This window comes from Nerophis ophidion, linkage group LG10 (genome assembly GCF_033978795.1).
Source record: "Nerophis ophidion isolate RoL-2023_Sa linkage group LG10, RoL_Noph_v1.0, whole genome shotgun sequence".
Classification (NCBI taxonomy): Eukaryota; Metazoa; Chordata; class Actinopteri; order Syngnathiformes; family Syngnathidae; genus Nerophis; species Nerophis ophidion.
This window is the reverse complement of record NC_084620.1, coordinates 3,221,202-3,240,983: the sequence shown is the minus strand read 5'-3', so window position 1 is coordinate 3,240,983 and position 19,782 is coordinate 3,221,202. Positions and strand designations below refer to the sequence as shown.

General features: G+C 40.7%; 1 protein-coding gene and 1 long non-coding RNA gene across 5 annotated transcripts in view; one reads left to right on the top strand and one right to left on the bottom strand.

Moving 5' to 3' along the window:
* syt1a (synaptotagmin Ia) overlaps positions 1-19,782 on the bottom strand; it is a 298,889-nt gene that overhangs the window by 206,211 nt on the left and 72,896 nt on the right. For all 4 annotated transcript variants that reach the window (XM_061912043.1, XM_061912044.1, XM_061912042.1 and 1 more), the window contains one exon: positions 14,264-14,317. The gene's annotated coding sequence lies outside the window, so the exon portion shown is untranslated. The remainder of the gene's footprint in view (positions 1-14,263; positions 14,318-19,782) is intronic.
* LOC133560005 (uncharacterized) overlaps positions 1-19,782 on the top strand; it is a 57,363-nt gene that overhangs the window by 34,955 nt on the left and 2,626 nt on the right. The gene's annotated exons all lie outside the window — the stretch shown is intronic.

Here is a 19,782-nt window from a genome sequence, read left to right as displayed (position 1 = left end):
TAATTCTGGAAAATCCCTTATCTGCTTATTGTGTTAATAGTATTTTAGTGAGATTACTGTCATACCTGAAAGTCGGATGGCTGCGGTGAACGCCAGTGTCTCTGAGAGAAGCCAATGGAGGAGCTGCCTTTTTGACAGCTACAGGAGGTCCCACAAACCACTGAAGTCTCCGGTAAGAGCCGACTTAATATAACAATTTTCCCATCCAAAAACTTGCTGGTTGACGTAGTGAAACATGTTCGCTTGACCGCTCTGTGTGAAAGTTTCACAACAAAGAAACACCGGCTGCGTTTCAGTGCTAAAGGCAGCTGCAATCCACCGCTTTCCACCAACAGCATTATTCTTTATAGTCTCTATTATTAATTGAACAAATTGCAAAAGATTCAGCAACATAGATGTCCAAATTACTGTGTAATTAAGTGATGAAAAAAGACGACTTTTAGCCGTGAGTGGTGTTGGGCTAATATGTCCCCTCCAACCCGATACGTCACATGCACGCGTCATCATACACGACATTTTCAACAACAAACTCCGCGGGAAATTTAAAATTGTAATTTAGTAAACTAAAGCGGCCGTATTGGCATGTGTTGCAATGTTAATATTTCATCATTGATATATAAACTATCAGACTGCGTGGTTGTGGCTTTCAGTAGGCCTTTAAATGAGCACAATACATACATATTAGATCTTATTATGAATGTGCCTGTTACTACATTCAGGGATGGGAATGAAGATTTACAAAATCAGCTGAAAATGTTTTAATCCTAAAACACCGCACGTTGTGCACTCGCCTGCTAAGGGGGTGTGGGGGCGTGCCCCCAAATAAATATTTTTTAAATCTATGTTAGCTTAGGATGCATTTCCTGCTATTTTGAGTCAAAATCTAACAATATTCTCCTGACCCAAATTTCACATTTATTAGCAAATATTTTCATAAAAATGTATCATGTGATGAAGTTTATGTATACAAGTTTACATATATATCAAATTCTTGCACACTTTTGGATTATAGACAAAAATAGGCCTACAAATGGATTAACCAGAATTCAAAATATAAACATTTTGAAATACTGAATGGACTCATCTGTGGTAGATTGGTGTGAGAGGAGCCGAGTCGGAGGTGGGAGTCTTCGATAGTTGATTTGAGGCTGCATTTGTGACTTCAGCTTGAAGGCAGATCACAGTGAAAAATGACTTCTCCGTAAACTCACTTTACTTTGATGCCTTGCCGATTTCGCGTGGTCAAAGAGTGCCACCTTTCCTTGAGATCCATAGTTCACAATGTCCTTGCAACATAAGCACTGAGCACGTTCATCGCACTTTGCAATAAAATCGCTGATCAGTTCGTCTACTTCTACGATATTGTTGTTAATCTTTACCTTTAGTTTGATAGATATATCGAGCCATGCCCAGTTCCACTTGTTTCTCACGCCCTTATCGATATCTTTCCTATCTTGAATAAGCTTAACCATGTCTGAAACTGTTTGGTCAATAAAGAAACGTGTTAATTGAGAGCTACTGTGTTTTCTTTCCAGATTAGTCGCCGATAAACACAACAAATATAAACAGAATAGGAGTTCAGAAACGCTCATAATAATTGAGGATCAGGGACTAGATATTGTCGGCAAACGACGCGTGCAGACGCCTATAAGGGGCAATGTCATTGGTTGATGTCGTCAGCTGATAGTAGAGCTAGCCAATCTGGTGCCTTCACACATTGGCATTATATTATAGAAATGACCCTGGCGGCGCCAAAATCGGCGAAATTCCGCGGATCCGCGGAAAATTCCCCTCCCTGCACATTACATATATACTTCCATCCATTTTCTACCGCTTATTCCCTTTTGGGGTCGCGGGGGGCGCTGGCGCCTATCTCAGCTACAATTGGGCGGAAGGCGGTATACACCCTGGACAAGTCGCCACCTTAACGCAGGGCCAACACAGATAGACAGACAACATTCACACTCACATTCACACACTAGGGCCCATTTAGTGTTGCCAATCAACCTATCCCCAGGTGCATGTCTTTGGAGGTGGGAGGAAGCCGGACTACCCGGAGGGAACCCACGCATTCACGGGGAGAACATGCAAACTGCACACAGGAAGATCCTGAGCCTGGGATTGAACCCAAGACTGCAGGACCTACGTATTGTGAGGCAGACGCACTAACCCCTCTGCCACCGTGAAGCCCACATATATACTTATAGCATGTATATAAAACCTTAATGGGAGTGTTTGCATGTTTTTAAGGGCTTTGTAGGCAGAATAAAGCGACTCCTTTAGGCTCAATTGTAAGCGAAATGTTGATTGCATTTATTTAGTTAGAATGCATTAACAAAATAAAAACATATGTTCTTGTCTTACAAAATGATTGTGAATGATAGGCAAAATTGCCCAAAAAGTATAGTTCCCCTTTAACGTACAACCCAAACACGGACAGGAAGCCTTTTTTAGCCATGGTAAATTTAATAAGGACAAACAATATGTCACTTAGCCTTTAAGTGAACCCCAAGAACTTTCCAAACTTTGAAGGGATCGAAGTCGACACCAAGTGATGCTAGCTGATGATGCAAAAATAATCAAAGAGTCTGCTGCACTTTGGCAGCGTTGCTCATCTTATTTGTCTGTCGACGCAGCTTGTGAGTTTATTCTCAGAGGTGTGAGAAACCTGACGCACTTTGCAGAAATAACCGCACACTTTTAGTTGCCATGACGACGCGGCTAGTGTGATGCTAACGCTCTTTTTCTCGCGTCCGTTAATGGCGCTTGCAACATCACCGTCGTCATCCCGGCAGCGAAAGCTGAAATGCCCGATTGTACGCTGAGGTGTCGGGCTGGAAAGAAGCGTCATTGTTTGTGATGAGGCTACAAATGCAGAAGGCTACAATACCACAAACAGACACCCTAAATTATGCTTTCCGTGTTCCATTTTTTCAGATGAGCGCCAGCCAATGTCAAATTAGGCAAGCAGCTGGGCGCTTTGGCTCAGGCCGCTGATGAGACGCAAACATGGCGGCTTAATGGCACTCTGACAGTCAGGTCTCTTGCCGTTTAAGAGTTATAATAAATGATAAATGGGTTGTACTTGTATAGCGCTTTTCTACCTGCAAGGTACTCAAAGCGCTTTGACACTACTTCCACATTCACACACTGATGGAGGGAGCTGCCATGCAAGGCGCTAACCAGAACCCATCAGGAGCAAGGGTGAAGTGTCTTGCTCAGGACACAACGGACGTGACCAAGTTGGTACTAGGTGGGATTTGAACCAGGGACCCTCAGGTTGCGCACAGCCACTCTCCCACTGCGCCACGCTGTTTCTTCCTGTTTGTTTTTATTCTTTTCTTCACTGTTGTGGACAAAGTGGCTTCACGTCACTTCTTGTGAATTTGCACCGCACAAATAAAATGCAACGTAAAAGCAGCCTCTCTACCAGTATCAACACCAAAAGTATGAGTTGAGGTGTGCCTGTTTGCTGGCAGGTAGTAAAAGCAGACTTCTGCTGCAGAGATTAAACCTGCACCCGCCCACAAGCACCCACATCAGACTCAGATATGTCGGCCTCCCAATGGCGTAACTCGAGAAAACAGAGTGGATTCTTACGGCCCTGAGGAGATACGAGGCGCACGTATTCAATGAGTCACCAGAAGCTGATCTGAGAGCAGCTTAAGACGTCGGCGTGCGGCATGGATGAGATCATGAAATCATGTACAACAAAGACATTGTGACGATGGCGGCTCTGAAGCACAGACAGAAGAGCAGCAGCATCAGAGTCTGTGATTGTGTTTCTATGGTACAATTCCCAATACGGGACATAAAATTCCCGGGCGCGGCCACCGCTACTGCCCACTGCTCCCCTCACCTCCCGGGGGGTGAACAGGGGGATGGGTCAAATGCAGGGGACAAATTTCACCACACCTAGTGTGTGTGTGTGTGTGTGACAATCATTGGTACAAACCTGTTTCCATATCAGTTGGGAATTGTGTTAGATGTAAATATAAACAGAATACAATGATTTGCAAATCCTTTTCAACCCATATTCAGTTGAATATGCTACAAAGACAACATATTTGATGTTCAAACTGTTAAACATTTTTTTTGCAAATAATCATTAACTTTAGAATTTGATGCCAGCAACACGTGACAAAGAAGTTGGGAAGGGTGGCAATAAATACTGATAAAGTTGAGGTATGCTCATCAATCACTTATTTGGAACATCCCACAGGTGTGCAGGCTAATTGGGAACAGGTGGGTGCCATGATTGGCTATAAAAACAGCTTCCCAAAAAATGCTCAGTCTTTCACAAGAAAGGATGGGGCGAGGTACACCCCTTTGTCCACAACTGCGTGAGCAAATAGTCAAACAGTTTAAGAACAACCTTTCTCAAAGTGACATTGCAAGAAATTTAGGGATTTCAACATCTTACGGTCCATTACATCATCAAAAGGTTCAGAGAATCTGGAGAAATCACTCCACGTAAGCGGCATGGCCGGAAACCAACATTGAATGACCGTGACCTTCAATCCCTCAGACAGCAATGTATCAAAACCGACATAAATCTCTAAAGGATATCACCACTTAGGCTCAGGGACACTTCAGAAAACTACTGTCACTAAATACAGTTCATCGCTACATCTGTAAGTACAAGTTAAAGCTCTATTATGCAAAGCGAAAGCCATTTATCAACAACATCCAGAAACATCGCCGGCTTCTCTGGGCCCGAGATCATCTAAGATGGACTGATGCAAAGTGGAAAAGTGTTCTGTGGTCTGACGAGTCCACATTTCAAATTGTTTTTGCAAATATTCGACATCGTGTCATCCGGACCAAAGGGGAAGCGAACCATCCAGACTGTTATCGACACAAAGTTCACAAGCCAGCATGTGTGATGGTATGGGGGTGTATTAGTGCCCAAGGCATGGGTAACTTACACATCTGTGAAGGCACCATTAATGCTGAATGGTCCATACAGGTTTTGGAAGAACATATGCTGCCATCTAAGCGCCGTCTTTTTCATGGATGCCCCTGCTTATTTCAGCAAGACAATGCCAAGCCACAGTCAGCACGTGTTACAACAGCGTGGCTTTGTAAAAAAAAAAAAAAAAAAAAAAAAAAAAAAAAGGGTGCGAGTACTTTTTCTGGCCCGCCTGCAGTCCAGACCGGTCTCCCATCGAAAATGTGTGGCGCATTATGAAGCGTAAAATACAACAGCAGAGATCCTGGACTGTTGACTGACTGAAGTTCTACATAAAACAAGAATGGGAAAGAAATCCACCTTCAAAGCTTCAACAATTAGTTTCCTCAGTTCCCAAACGTTTATTGAGTGTTGTTAAAAGAAAAGGTGATGTAACACAGTGGTGAACATGCCCTTTCCCAACTACTTTGGCACATGTTGCAGCCATGAAATTCTAAGTTAATTATTTGCAAAAAATAAATAAAGTTTATGAGTTTGAACATCAAATATCTTGTCTTTGTAGTGCATTCAACTGAATATGGGTTGAAAAAATTTTTTGCTAATTATTGTATTCCGTTTATATTTACATCTAACACATTTTCCCAACTCATATGGAAACAGGGTTTGTACTTTCACTTTAACTTAAAAGTATCCCTTTGTATCTTTGCTATGTACAAAAAGACAAAAGCATAGAAGGGATCTCTACAATAACAAATAATTCTACCAAGTTCAGAACCAACCAGTTCAGAAGGACTTCCGACCTCTGCAACACTGAGCCTGACGTTGGCCTCGTGAGGCAGAAGCAAACAGGGTCGACCTTTTATGTTTGTCATATCTCCTCCAGCTCATGGTGACCGCAATGTGTCCAAGACACTTTGGCTCACTGACGACAGATCAGACAGCGAAGAGTCAGGGGACGTGGAGAGAAGCCATATCCCTGAGGACAACGGGGCACCGTGTTGCCTTCTCTTCAGCGAGTTCTGGGGCCACGCCTTGTCCTCTCGCTGTGTCTCTGTCACGCCTTGATGCTTACTGAAAAGCATGCAGAAGCCTTGAGCGAGACACACGGCCACTGAGGAGCCGGTGTGAAAACACACCAAGTATTTGTGCAAGTGGTGTTTAGCATTGAAACAAATAATGGCCTATAGGAGGGTTGCATGTGACAGAACATCCGTTTTTCTTCTTTGCAGCCTAATTCACACGATGGTCAAGAAGCTTGAGCGCATCATAAAACAAGTGAGAATGAGTAGAGTCTGAGCAGAAAAAGCCGTATTGCTGTTCTGTTCTGGGATATTCCAATTGTTATTATAGAGACACAGGAAATAGCTTTGATATAATCCCAAAATAAAGGTAATAATGTCTGAAAAAAACAAAAGTGCGTCGAAGGTAATGACTTAAAAATATCACTTTCATCACCTTATGGAATACAATCGGACCGCTTGTGCTTGCATTTATAAAATGTTTGTTTGAACTAGGGATGCACCGATTAATCGGTAACCGAATATATTCGGCCGAATATGGCAAAAAAAGCCACATTCAGCATTCGGTGGAATGAGTTAAAAACAAGGCCGAATAGTGGCGTGTGACGCAATTTTTTGAGGCAATGACGCAATCAACCAACGTGCGGTGACGTTGGGATATGTTGTGTACCTGTATAAGTGTATGAGGTTACAATGTTGTGTACCTGTATAAGTGTATGAGGTTACAATGTTGTGTACCTGTATAAGTGTATGAGGTTACAATGGGATATGTTGTGTACCTGTATAAGTGTATGAGGTTACAATGGGATATGTTGTGTACCTGTATAAGTGTATGAGGTTACAATGTTGTGTACCTGTATAAGTGTATGAGGTTACAATGTTGTGTACCTGTATAAGTGTATGAGGTTACAAGCACACACTTATTGAGATTTAGTGAGGCCTCTGTTTACATTATTAGCCTGTTGTGTAGGCTACCTGTATAAGTGTATGAGGTTACAAGCACACACTTATTGAGATTTACTTGAGCCTTCTGTTTACATTATTAGCATATCTACTGTGGCTAAGCAGACTTTTGCCAAAAGGACAATAATTCATTTGTTGTGGGTTTATCCACTTTAATGCACTTTCTTTTTTTTGGGAATGCATGTTTTGTTTGAAGGCCTAATATAAATGAAAAACTTTGTGCTTTTTTTGAAAAGCAAAGGCTACTGGATTATTAAAAAAATGTCAATATTCAATAAAAAATTACTTTATTTGAAAAACATGTCTAAATATTTATTCTAGGCTATTTATGCAATATAAAAAAAAATGTGAAAAACTGCATTCATTATTCGGTATTTGGCCTTCGGCCAAGCGTTTAAATTTTATTCGGCTTCGGTCACAAATTTTCATTTCGGTGCATCCCTTGATTTGTACGAGAAACTTTCTGTGGTGTCACCACCTTCAAAGTTATGATACTCCCGTATACTAAAGTCATGTTCAATCATTATCTTATAAAATTCAAAGTTGTGACTCATTGTCAACAAGCTAATAATAATAATAACTGCTTTAGCAGCCGCAACATTAGTGCTGCCACAACGATGACTCTTGCTGGCCTACTGCCCTCGCTAATGGCACCATTCTTAAATTATGTGGACTCTATTGATAACCTCACTAACAACTTTAACGACGCCCTGCGCGAAACTATTGATAGTATAGCACCGCTAAAGCTCAAAAGGGCCCCTAAAAGGCGTACCCCATGGTTTAGAGAAGAAACTAGAGCTTTTAAACTATCAAGTAGAAAGCTGGAACGCAAATGGCGCACGACTAAACTTGAGGTTATCCCATCAAGCATGGAGTGATAGTTTAATAATTTATAAAAGAGTGCTTACCTTAGCTAAAGCTAAATCTCAGCCGCCCTAACAAAAACGATCCTAAATATTTTTTCAGTACAGTTGCATCGCTAACCCAACAAGGGACTCCTCTCAGTAGCTCCACCCACTCAGCAGATGACTATGAATTTCTTTAAAAAGAAAATTGAACTCAATAGAAAGGAGATTAAAGAGAACGCATCCCAGCTACAACTGGGTTTTAGTAACACAGATACAACTGTACATACGGCGGATATTGCCCTCCAAAATAGTCTCTCTCTTTTTGATGAAATAGCATTAGAGGAATTGTTACAACGTGTAAATGGAATAAAACACACAACGCGTTTACTTGACCCACTTCCTGGGAAACTTATCAAAGAGCTTTTCTTAATATAAGGCCCATTAGTGCTAAATATTCTTAACTTATCACTTTCCTCTGGCACTGATCCCCTAGCATTCAAAAAAGCGGTTATTCATCCTCTTCTTAAAATATCTAACCTCGATCCTGACCTCATGGTAAACTACCGACCGGTGTCTCACCTTCCCTTTATTTCAAAAATCCTTGAAAAAATTGTTTCACAGCAGTTAAATGAACACTTAGCGTCTAACAATCTATGTGAAACCTTTCAATCCGGTTTCAGGGCAAATCACTCCACGGAGACAGCCCTCGCAAAAATGACTAATTATCTATCGCTAATGATTGATGCTGATGCGTCATCTATGTTGCTGCTCCTCGATCTTAGCGCTGCTTTCGATACCATCGATCATAATATTTTATTAGAACGTATCAAAACACGTATTGGTATGTCAGACTTAGCCTTGTCTTGGTTTAACTCCTATCTTACTGACACGATGCAGTGCGTTCACCATAAAAATATGACCTCGGACTACGTTAAGGTAACGTGCGGCGTTCCCCAGGGTTCAGTTCTTGGCCCTGCACTCTTCAGCATCTACATGCTGCCGCTAGGTGACGTCATACGCAAATACGGTATTAGCTTTCACTGTTATGCTGATGACACCCAACTCTACATGCCCCTAAAGCTGACCAACACGCCGGATTGTAGTCAGCTGGAGGCGTGTCTTAATGAAATTAAACAATGGATGTCCGCTAACTTTTTGCAACTCAAGGCCAAGAAAACGGAAATGCTGATTATCCATCCGGCTAAACACCAACAACTATTTAATAATACCACCTTAACATTTGACAACCAAACAATTACACAAGGCGACTCTGTAAAGAATCTGGGTGTTATGTTCAACCCACTCTCTCGTTTGAGGCACACATTAGGAGTGTTACTAAAACGGCCTTCTTTCATCTCCATAATATCGCTAAAATTCGCTCCATTCTGTCCACTAAAGACGCTGAGATCATTATTCATGCGTTCGTTACATCTCTCGATTACTGTAACGTATTATTTTCGGGTCTCCCCATGTCTAGCATTAAAAGATTACAGTTGGTACAAAATGCGGCTGCTAGACTTTTGACAAGAACAAGAAAGTTTGATCATATTACGCCTGTACTGTATATACTTATATACATATATACATACATATATACCTATACTACCATGAATTGATTAACGTGGACCCCGACTTAAACAAGTTGAAAAACTTATTGGGGTGTTACCATTTAGTGGTCAATTGTACGAAATATGTACTGAACTGTGCAATCTACTAATAAAAGTATCAATCAATCAATCAAACTGTATATACCTTTATATACATATATACATACATATATACCTTTACTGTATATACCTTTATATACATATATACATACATATATACCTATACTGTATATACCTTTATATACATATATACATACATATATACCTGTACTGTATATACCTTTATATACATACATATATACCTATACTGTATATACCTTTATATACATATATACATACATATATACCTATACTGTATATACCTTTATATACATATATACATACATATATACCTATACTGTATATACCTTTATATACATACATACATACATATATACCTGTACTGGCTCACCTGCACTGGCTTCCTGTGCACTTAAGATGTGACTTTAAGGTTTTACTACTTACGTATAAAATACTACACGGTCTAGCTCCATCCTATCTTGCCGATTGTATTGTACCATATGTCCCGGCAAGAAATCTGCCTTCAAAAGACTCCGGCTTATTAGTGATTCCCAGAGCCCAAACAAAGTCTGCGGGCTATAGAGCGTTTTCTATTCGGGCTCCAGTACTCTGGAATGTTAGAGATGCTACCTCAGTAGAAGCATTTAAGTCCCATATTAAAACTCCAAGGTTTCTCATTGTCATCCCATTGGGTTGAGTTTTTCCTTGCCCTGATGTGGGGTCTGAGCCGAGGATGTCGTTGTGGCTTGTGCAGCCCTTCAAGACACTCGTGATTTAGGCCTATAGAAGTAAACTTTGATCATTAAACATCTATGCTTCTTTCTTAACACAGAAAACGACACAGGCTAGTACCATTATGTGACTTTATGTGACTGACAAGATCATGGCAGAGGCACTGATTCATTCAACCAGACAGGAAATGAAATAGCAGCGCGGCGAGATTAAAAAGAAGCACAAGGAGCGCCACGTGCGTCCGCCGCAAAAGAGATGCAGCACCGAGGTGGTTTTCATTTGGAGCCGGTGACCACAGGCTAAAAGAGCGAAGGATCTTTGTGACAGACAGATGTCTGGCTCTAGATTGTTTTTATGAAGCCATCAGCGTGGGAGTTGAATGCAATGTTTACATGTTTACATCCTTCTTTCACAAGCACCTGTGTCACTGGTGACGAATAAACTGGACCCAGGTTGTTCTCCTGTATAGTAAATAAGTACATTTGATGATGTTGATTAATCATTGAGGGAACTTTTTCCTTGAATTGCAATCCCCACAAAGGCCTCAGTGCTCTGTGTGTCAAAACCAATAAGGCAAAAAGAAGAGAAAAACATGGCTTAGCAACCAGCTATTTAGCAATGTTAAAAATCCATCCGTCCATTTCCTACCACTTGTCCCTTTTTGGGGTCGCTGAAGCCTATCTCAGCTGTATTCGGGCGGAAGGCGGCGTACACCCTGGACAAGTCGCCACCTCATCGCAGGGCCAACACAGATAGACGGACAACATTCACACTCACATTCACACACTAGGGACCATTTAGTGTTGCCAATCTACCTATCCCCAGGTGCATGTCTTTGGAAGTGGGAGGGGCCTATCCCCAGGTGCATGTCTTTGGAAGTGGGAGGGGCCTATCCCCAGGTGCATGTCTTTGGAAGTGGGAGGGGCCTATCCCCAGGTGCATGTCTTTGGAAGTGGGAGGAAGCCGGAGTACCCGGAGGGAACCCACGCAGTCACGGGGAGAACATGCAAACTCCACACAGAAAGATCCCAGGACTAGTCAGGACTTTCGTATTGTGAGGCAGATGCACTAACCCAGACATGGACAAACTACGGCCCGTTGAACATTTTAAACCGTCCCGCGGAACTTGTCCAAATTATTTCCCCCAAAAAATAAAACAAACTCTTATGTTAAGGTTTCTGCCTCCCGTATGCGTTTTCAGCGCTTGACTATCATTAAGGAGGAGCCACCCATTAAATTATATTATTAAATTACATTTCATATTATTATCGTCGGTAAACCTCGTTCGTTTCACCATATCCCTGTAGTACCGCGTTTCCCCACTAGATGGCGCTCATTGACATTTTTGGCCTGCGGGATATTATTCCGTTCTTCTCTTTAGGTTTGTCCTGTGAGAGCCTCTCTAAAAATGAGCTTATCAAAGCAAAGAAAAGTGGACAGTGAGTGGCGAGTATTTAATGCAGAGTGGACAACGAAATATTTTTTTTACTGAAGTTCAATCAAAGGCTGTGTGTCTGATATGCCAAGAAACTGTCGCGGTTTACGAAGAGTACAATATCAGCCGCCACTTTGCTACAGAAGATGCTAACTTTGTTTGGCTCGACCTACGTCTGTGAGCAGACTTTCAGCGTCATGAACATCAACAAATCCATCTCCAAAAGTTAGAGGTGCTAGAAGAAAGAAGAAGAAACACTACTTTTACTCCGTCACATTGAGTTTAATTTCTAATCGCTACTATTCTTTAATCTATCGGCTAATGCTTATAAGTATATTAGTCCAAGATGGTTCTTCCAGCACATGACTCTTTTAGCACTTGAGGCGTTTAACTCCATTTTTAACCCAGCTGGCTGTTTTACTGGTTGGGTCACATAAACTACCCAACACCTTAGAAATAACCCATAAATATGACCCAACAGGCTCAGCCCAGCATTTGGTTAGAAAAAAATCCTGCATTTTTTTAGTGTGTGTGATTGTTTATTTCTATTGTCATATATTTACATTTAAATCGACAGCTGTATTTATTAACTACAGTTAATAGCATCTGACTGCTAAATGAATAAACTGTTATGGCTAACCTGCACGTGTTCATGGTATACATTTTCATTTTATATGCAGACTTTGAGTTCATTTCATCAGATGACAGAATTATAATATATTGTATTTCAGACACTAAATATGAATGCAGTCTTGACGTCTCAGATTCCTGGTTGTATTTAAACATGAAACAAGCATAAATGTAACGTGGGCTCAATGACTCAACGTTAAGGGTGATTAATATGCACCCTAATCTAAGGCGGCAGAGGAGTGTTCCACGAGAAGGTATGCCGGCGAAAGATGGCGAGTGAACAGCACATCAATCACAGCTGACAGGTGTGAGTGTGATGGAAATGTGGCTGAACGCGCTGCATCCCATTAAAAAAGTGCTAACTGATCAATGGTCTTATCTTTACACCTAAATGCAAATAATAGTCTTTTGAAATCGATCAAAGCACAATAAACTCTGAACATTTGGACAGAATTTGGACTGCTTTCTATAGCGTGTAGACCAGGGGTCACCAACCTTTTTGAAACTACTTCTTGGGTACTGATTAATGCGAAGGGCTACCAGTTTGATACACACTTCAATAAATAAATTGCCAGAAATAGCCAATTTGCTTTGTTTACCTTTAATAAATACATCTATACATATATATAAAAAAATGGGTATTTGTCTGTCATTCCGTCGTACTTCTTTTTAAGAAAGGTTTTTTGTAGAGAATAAATGATGAAAAAAACACTTAATTGACCGGTTTAAAAGAGGAGAAAACAGGAAAAAAATGAAAATTTAATTGACACATAGTTTATCTTCAATTTTGACTCTTTAAAATTCAAAATTCAACCGAAAAACAGGAGACAAAAACTAGCTCATTCGAATTTTTTGGAAAAAATTAAAAAAAGATTTTATGGAACATCATTAGTACTTTTCCCTGATTAATATTAATTTTAGAATTTTGATGACATGTTTTAAATAGGTTAAAATCCAATCTGCACTTTGTTAGAATATATAACAAGTTGGACCAAGCTATATTTCTAACAAAGACAAATCATTATTTCTTCTAGATTTTCCAGAACAAAAATTTTAAAAAATATTCAAGACTTTGAAATAAGATTTAAATTTGATTCTACAATTTTTTTAGATTTGGCATTTAAAAAAATGTTGAATTTTAATAATAATAAGTTTGAAGAAATATTTCACAAATATTTTTCGTCGAAAAAACAGAAGCTAAAATGAAAAATTAAATCAAAATGTATTTATCATTCTTTACAATAAAAAAAAATACATTTACCCAAACATTGATTTAAATTGTCAGGAAAGAAGAGGAAGGAATTTAAAAGGTAAAAAGGTATATGTGTTTAAAAATCCTAAAATCATTAAGCTTGTATTTTTTTAATTTAAAATTGTCTTTCTGAAAGTTATAAGAAGCAAAGTAAAAAAAAAAAATGAATTTATTTAAGCAAGTGAAGACCAAGTCTTTCAAATATTTTCAAATTCTATTTGAGTTTTGTCTCTCAGAATTAAAAATGTCGAGCAAAGCGAGGCCATCTTGCTCGTAAATAAATACAATTTAAAAAATAGAGGCAGCTCACTGGTAAGTGCTGCTATTTGAGCTATTTTTAGAACAGGCCAGCGGGCGACTCATCTGGTCTTTACGGGCTACCTGGTTCCCACGGGCACCGCGTTGGTGACCCCTGGTATAGACTTTTCCACATCTGTGTAAAATACAGCTTTAAGTAAAGGACACAATCAAATGGACTCATTGAAGCTCTCCTTTTGAATAAATGACCAGTGCACGGAGTGATCACACACTGTGTGGAATCTTTAATTTAACGCCCCCAGATCTCATTATAAAAAAGCAACAGGACTTCGTCTGCATGTCCGATGAGCCCGGAGGCCACTTTTTGTCTGTCTGTGTGGTTTACTGACTCGATGGATATTGTGTGAACGCATCAGAGCATTACTGGCGTGTTTGGCAAATATAATGATGACACATTTATAGGCTGCACAATCAGTTGGAAATTGGACTATGGGATCTTTCGGCATCCTGAAAAGGCTCTGATTTGTATGGAACAAGAAACACTTACGATGTGTTGTCGCAAGGAGTTCCTTCCGGGCCTGCCTTCAAAGTGGCGTGTTTGCTGAAAGAGAAGACGACGTGTCAGCATTCATCGGTTGAACGATATATTCCTATGAGTGATGAATGATCTCAAGATGTGAGGACAGTCTAGTTGTAAATCATGAGCGGAGATGATTAACTGATACTTTAAATAAGGCTTATTGAGCCTGCAGGCAAACCTTTTTTACTAATTAACACTGATAATTCTGTCAATTGAATCTAATGACCACTGTGAGGAAGAAGAAGCTGTACTAGACTCTTTACAACAGGAAATACTCAACACACGAAATCGCAATGGCCAATTTGCCCTGTTGTGTTCTGGGTTCTTCTTTCACCCATGGCTTAACCTTGAAACTATGTTTGGTCAAACTGGGCCAAACACTGAACACAAAACACAACACTGAAGTTTTATTTGACACAAAATCTGTTAAATGGAGCTGACATACTCTCCACAACAGCCATCACTAAATTGAGGAACATGTGACTGCTCTCACTGAACCTGTGAAGAATTAAAGTCAATGGGGAACATATAATAGTATTGAAGTACAATAAAGCACCGAGACCGTTGTATATGATGATCCCAGTTACAGATTGTAGGCGCATTAGAGATGCGCGGATAGGCAATTATATCATCCGCATCACCAAAGTCATCAACCCGAACCAACATTTTATCAGGACTGTACCCGCCCGCCGAAATACATCAGAGGTTGTCCGCCTTTACCACTCACAGAACTATTTAAACCTGTTTCACAGAGTAATGATGACAATTGGAGCCGCTAACGTTCCCGCGACTATCCAATAGCGTTCATCCTGATTACAAAAATACGGGCATGCTGTGTAGCCATTGCCTTTGACACCTTCAACAACATGTACGAACCGATTGTTGGTCCGGCAACATGTTGTGTGCAGCTTCCGCAATTACACGTTCAAGATTGAAAAGCATACTGGGTGACACAGAGTACACTGATGGTTGTGATAAAAACAACTTTAACACTTACTAATATGCGCCACGCTGTGAAGCCACACCCAACAAGATTGAAAAACACATTTCAGGAGAACATCCTCACAGTAACACAACATAAACGCAACACAACAAATACCCATAATCCTTTGTATCCGTGATAACACCTGAATATATTTTACACCCCCGCGCCCCCAACCATGCCCACCTTACCGACCCACGGGGGGGAGGTGGCGGGGTTTGCTGCTAGCGGGGTGTATAAAATAGTCAGGATGTGTCATGAATACAAAGGATTATGGGTATTTGTTGTGTTGCGTTTATGTTGTGTTACTGTGAGGATGTTCTCCTGAAATGTATATGCCGTTCTTAATTGGTGTGGCTTCACAGCGTGGCGCATATTACTAAGAGTGTTAAAATAGTTTATATCACAACCATTAGTGTACTCTGTGTCACCCAGTATGCCTTGCAGTCGTGTGCGTGTTGCCGCGGAAGCCACACACAACATGATGCTGGACTGACAAGCAGATCGTGTATAATGTAGTAGGCGACAAAGCCAATGGCTTCATAGCACGCCCTGATACTTATTATCTGGGTGACTACCGGCAGTCATTCAGGAGAACAATAGCGTCTCTTATTGTCTTCTTCGCTTTATGACACGGGTCTTAAATGGCACTTTGAATGGCAAAGGATACCGATCACAGAACCATGCATATCAAATATTTCCGGATGGTTCAACCGCCACCCGCCCGAATCTAATTAAAATCTATTTTTTCGTCATGTCAACCGCCCGACCCGCGGTTTAACCGCGGACTCCACGGCCGAGACCGCAAAACGCGCATCTCTAAGGCGCATATACTACAGCAGCGGTTCTCAAATGGGGGTACGCGTACCTCTGAGGGTATTTGAAGGTATGCCAAGGGGTACATGATATTTTTCTTTAAATATTCTAAAAATAGCAACAATTCAAAATCCTTTATAAATATATTCATTGAATAAATGGTCAATGGGTTGTACTTGTTTAGCGCTTTTCTACTCCTTTTTAAGGAGCTCAAAGCGCTTTGACAGTATTTCCACATTCGCCCATTCACACACACATTCACACACTGACGGCAGGAGCTGCCATGCAAGGCGCTCACCAGGACCCATCAGGAGCAAGGGTGAAGTGTCTTGCCAAAGGACACAACGGACGTGACTAGGATGGTAGAAGGTGGGGATTGAACCAGTAACCCTCAGATTACTGGCACAGCCACTCTACCAACTTTGCCACGCCGTCCCCTAATAATAATTCAACAAAATATGAATGTAAGTTCATAAACTGTGAAAAGAAATGCAACAATGCAATATTCGGTGTTGACAGCTAGATTTTTTGTGGACATGTTCCATAAATATTGATGTTAAAGATGTCTTTTTTTGTGAAGAAATGTTTAGAATTTAGTTCATGAATCCAGATGGATCTCTATTACAATCCCCAAAGAGGGCACTTTAAGTTGATGATTACTTCTATGTGGAGAAATCTTTATTTATAATTGAATCACTTGTTTATTTGTCAACAAGTTTTTTGTTATTTTTTATCTTTTTTTCCAAATAGTTCAAGAAAGACCACAACAAATAAGCAATATTTTGCACTGTTATACAATTTAATAAATCAGAAACTGATGACATAGTGCTGTATTTTACTTCTTTATCACTTGTTTTCAACCAAAAATGCTTTGCTCTGATTAGGGGGTACTTGGATTAAAAAAATGTTCATCACTGAAAAAAGGTTGAGAACCACTCTACTACAGTTATCATGGTTAAGTCGGGGAAAGCACGGTGACAAAAATAACATCTTGGATTTACCAAGAATACAAGATTACACATGCGGTGTTATAGAAGGGTTAGGGTGAGCAAATCCAGTGCCTTGTCTGCGCCGTGCTGTATACTTACCTTGATCTCATTGTAAACAAATATGGAATTGATCATGTGGGACTTTACTGTTTCAGGGGAAAACATTGTGTACTATTTACACGGATTGTTCTGCTCGGAGGAAAAAAAAAAACATTGCGCATTAACAAATCAAAACTTATCAGCTACACGACACGTCGGCATCACTACGACGGTGTTTTGAAGACGCCAACACTGCTAAAGAAACTGCTCTAAAAGGTGTGCACAAACTACAGTTGAATCTAAACTTAAAAAATTATTGATTCAATACAAGTTAGTTTCTTGAGAAACATTAGGTTACCTGAAACTGTATTACCCTGAAAAAAAGATATTGAGCATCTCTCGAAATAAACTTACCTTGGAATTTGTTTTAAATTGTAGAAGAGGTTATTTAAGCTAATTTATTAATACATTTTAAAGACCTACTGAAAGCCACTACTAGCCACCACACAGTCTGATAGTTTATATATCAATGATGAAATATTAACATTGCAATACAATACAGCCTTTTTAGTTTACTAAATTGCAATTTTAAATTTCGCGCGGAAGTATCATGCCAAAACGTCGCGGTATGACGACGCGTGCGCGTGACGTCACGCATTGTAAAGGACATTTTGGTCCAACACCGTTCACACCTATAAGTCGGCTCTTTTCATCGCATAATTCCAAAGTATTATGGACATCTGTGTTGCTGAATCTTTTGCTATTTGTTCTATTAATAATGGAGACGTCAAAGAAGAAAGATGTAGGTGGGAATCGGTGTATTGCGGCCGCCTTTAGCAACACAAACACAGCCGGTGTTTCCTTGTTTACATTCCAGAAAGATGACGGTGAAGCTTTACTATGGAACAGAGCGGTCAAGGGAACATGCTTCTATAACACATGTCAACCGGCAGGTTTCGGAGAGAAAATGGTGGTAATAAAACAAAAATCAAATCAACTTTAAATATAAAGCACATTTAAAATTTACCACAGGGGTAGCCAAAGTGCTGTACAATGGACAAGTTAAAAGATAATACGAGAACCGAGCAAACAACACAACACAAACAGAACATGATAAAAAATACATAAAACATAAAAACAGGTTCACAGCTGGTGTATAATGGGGCGCCATTGCAGGATGGATATCACTCAGTGTTAAAAGCCAAGGAATAAAAGTAAGTTTTTAAGAGAGATTTAAAAACAGGAAGAGAGGAGGCTTGTCTAACACTCAGAGGTGGGTCGTTCCAGAGCTTGGGAGCAGCAGCAGCGAAAGCTCTGTCACCTCTAAGCTTCAGCCTTGTGTCAGGGACCCTCAGTAGCAGCTGATCGGCTGATCTTAGGGATCGAGCGGGGCAGTAAGGCTGAAGGAGGCCGGAGAGATATGTTGGCACAAGGTTGTTTAGACATTTAAAAACAAATAGAAGGAGCTTAAAATTGATTCGATAACGCACAGGGAGCCAGTGAAGAGACGTTAATATAGGGGTGATGTGCTCACGTCTGCATCTGATAATAAGTCGGCTCTTACCATAGACATGAGCGGAGAGCTTGCGTCGCTCCTCCTGCACCTGTCAAACAGGCAGCTGCGGACTCTCTTGCCTCCTCCCACCGGCCGCCCCCGACCGTGGATGCTTCCACCGTGGAGAAAGCATCGGCTGCCTTCGCCTCGTTGAGAAACGTGGCTTCCCTCGGAGACACTGGCAGTCGCCAAAGAATTATCCTAGTAAATTTGTCTAACAATATCTGAATCGCTCTGCCGTCTTTTTTTTTTCTACTCCTTCACTCTCACTTTCCTCATCCACAAATCTTTCATCCTTGCTCAAATTAATGGGGAAATTGTCACTTTCTTGGTCTGAATCGCTTTCGCTGCTGGTGGCCATGATTGTAGACAATGTGCGGATGTGAGGAGCTCCACAACCCGTGACGTCACGCGCACATCGGCTTCTACTTCCGGTACAGGCAAGGCTTTTTTATTAGCGACCAAAAGTTGCGAACTTTATCATCGATGTTCTCTACTAAATCCTTTCAGCAAAAATATGGCAATATCGTGAAATGATCAAGTATGACACATAGAATGGACCTGCTATCCCCGTTTAAATAAGAAAATCTCATTTCAGTAGGTTTTTAAAAATCAGGTGACTTTATGCAGGATGCTGGTACCATCAACTTTTACTGAAGTTTGTGCTGCTGAGGTTTGTCCTGTGGTCATTTAAACCACTGCTACAGAGCACTGACCCGTGCACCACACAGTTTTTCTGCCTAAATGGCTTCAAATGTCTCTACTGTGGGAGGTCAGGAGCCTCCAATTTCAAAAGTTATTTCGCAGTAGACCGCAGGAGGGCTTTGAGAAGCACCAAGAAGCTGCTTCAGTAGCAGTCATGTGGACTCCTCACTGTCGAAATAGTCTTCAAACGATATCGAGTGCACCGCTTGGCCTGGGTGTTGGACATGGACACCAATTAGAGCGGGTGAAGAGAGAGCAAACGTTTTGTTTGTATCCAAAGAAACAAGGTCAGGAATAGACCTGCAACAAGTGCATTAGATACACCTGCATAAGCTAAGAACCAATACCAGCGTTTTGGCTTTTAGAATACTTAACTTCAATCATGTCAGTGATCTCAGCG